The sequence below is a fragment of the Egretta garzetta genome, unplaced genomic scaffold (genome assembly GCF_000687185.1).
Source record: "Egretta garzetta isolate BGI_Z169 unplaced genomic scaffold, ASM68718v1 scaffold652, whole genome shotgun sequence".
Classification (NCBI taxonomy): domain Eukaryota; kingdom Metazoa; phylum Chordata; class Aves; order Pelecaniformes; family Ardeidae; genus Egretta; species Egretta garzetta.
In genome coordinates, this window is record NW_009258948.1 from 309,542 (window position 1) to 311,899 (window position 2,358).

The window sequence follows — 2,358 nt, forward strand, 5'->3', positions numbered from 1 at the left end:
AGGTTGGCAGATCTGCCGGCATTTCTGCTGGAGCCCGGTGTCCCCGGTGCCCCCTTGGGTGCAGGACGGGTCTCCCACCCAACCGGCGGGCGCTGGGGAGGCTGTGCCCGGCAAGGCTGGCTCTCCTCGCCAGGGCAGGAGGGCTGATGTTTTTCAGACCATCAGGGGCTGAAGGGACCCTGCTCCTCACCCTTGTGTCGGGGCGCTCACCCGATGGCTCGTGCTGCAGCAACAGAAGCTTGGAGAAACAGAAACTTGGAACAAGAGACTCCGTTACAGGTGGGGCGCGGGGCGGCCGGGGGCAAGCGGGGGCTGCTGGGTGCGGGCGCAGGCTGCCTGTGAACAAGGCAGCCCGGCGGGAGAAGGGCAAGAGCAGCTCCCTGGCCAGAAGACTTGCCCAGGAAGCCCTCAGTGGTCCTGTGGCAGGTTTCCTGCGGTCCCTGGTGGCATTTGAACCCCCGTCCATCCTCGCTGACCTCCCCGGGGAAGGTGCCGCACATTTATCACCTCCTGTGTTCAGAGCAGCCCCGGGGGCGGGTGGCGTCGCCCCTTTTTGTAAGCAGTTACGACCTGGGGGACGGGGACGAGGGCACTGGTAGTGGGAAGCCCCAGGAATAGCCTGGAGGTATTTAAAAGAAGGAGAGATGAGGTGCTGAGGGCCAGGGTTTAGTGGTGGGATGGCAGGGTTAGGGGAACGGTTGGACTCGATGATCTCAAAGGGCTTTCCCAACCAAAGCGATTCTATGATTCTATGACGATTCTATGAGATGCGGGGACGGCAGATGCTGCCAGGGCCGCAGGGCAGCCCTAGCACAGCCTGGCAGGCTCAGCAGGACTTGCTAGGTCTGCACTGGCCCTGCTGCACCCGGGCTGGCTCCTGTGAACACACCGGGCATCCCCGCGCCGCACTTCCCAGCCAGTCCTGGGGGGACAGACGGCTTTGACGCCGTGCCAGACGCCAGGCAGAGCCCGCGCAGCTGATGGCATGGTTAATCTGCACCTTGGTGCAGCCACCCACAGCTAATGGAGCTGGAACCCTGGTACCAACGCCCGGAACCCTGCAGGGAGGCACGCGGTGAGGCTCGCCCTGCTCTCTGCAGCAAACAAGCTGACGGGTGCGCTGGCACTCCCGGGCTGCGAGCCCCTCGGATCGGGTGCGCGGGCTTTGCGCAGGAGCAGACACCTCGGTGTCCCGCGGCTGGGTGTGGCCAAGAGACCGTCGTCGCCTCTGAATGGCCCCAAAATGTCTCGGGAGCCCCCGTGGCATCGCCCCGGGAGAGCCGCCCTCAGCAGTGCACCCTGTTGAGCCTGGCCAGCGCTCCTGCCTGCCGCAAGACTCACCTACCGCCCACTGCTCCGCTGCCCACAGCCCCGGGAGAAAGGGATGGGGATGGGGAATGTGCCGGGGGCTGCCGCCAGCCTCTGGAGACCGTGGAGTCGGTGGGGCACTTTCCACATGGCTGGGGGTTGCAGCTTGCTTCCCCCATGGCCCAGCCTGCTGCTTAGGAAGGGGGGGTGCGGGCGCAGGAAAAGGATGCTAGGCAGGACCGGTAAATGCTGGGCCAGCCCCCTCAAGCCTGAGCAGGGGCACTGCATCGCCGAGGGGGTTTTTTAGTTCAAAACTGGATCCTTTTCTAGAATAGACCCTCGCGCTCCAGTGGGAGCGAAGCCTGGGCAGTCCAGCCTTCGGCTTGTGTTGCCCGCGCGGTCGGTCTGACCTCAGCTTTGCGGTCTGTGAATCACAACGCCGCCCCATCCCTGACCGACACTCCCCTGCCGCCAGTGGTGCTTCCCTGGCCGGGTCCCGCAGCTGGGGGAAACTGAGGCACGGCAGGGCTGGGCTTGCCAGAGGCAGGGCTGGGATGAGAGCCACGCGCTCGCTCCCGAGGCCCCGTGCTCCGTCCCCTGCGGGCTGCGCACTGCTGGGCTGAGAACGACCCGAGAACAATCTGTCGTGACACTGATACTTCAAGAAATTCCCCACGCAACAACATCCCCGAGCACCATCACACGGCCAGACCCCCCGGCTAATCCCCTTCTCTCCCGGCGGTCCCACCTTGCCGGGGAGGGTGGGTCGGGATCTGTCCTGGCGGGATGGGGGGAAGGCTGCAGCCCGGGTGGCAGAGGGGACCTCCAGGGAAGGATGGAGGGGCTGGGCCTCTGCAGGCCGATTTGGGGGAGCCCTCCGTCCTTCCCAGGGTGCCAGGACCTGTGCCCAAGGGGGCTGGTGCTGGTGGAAGGGTGTCCTGGTTTTGGCTGGGACAGAGTTAATTTTCTTCCTAGTAGCCAGCATAGTGCTGTGCTTTGGGTTTAGTACCAGCAGAATGTTGATAACACACTGATGGTTTCAGTTGTTGC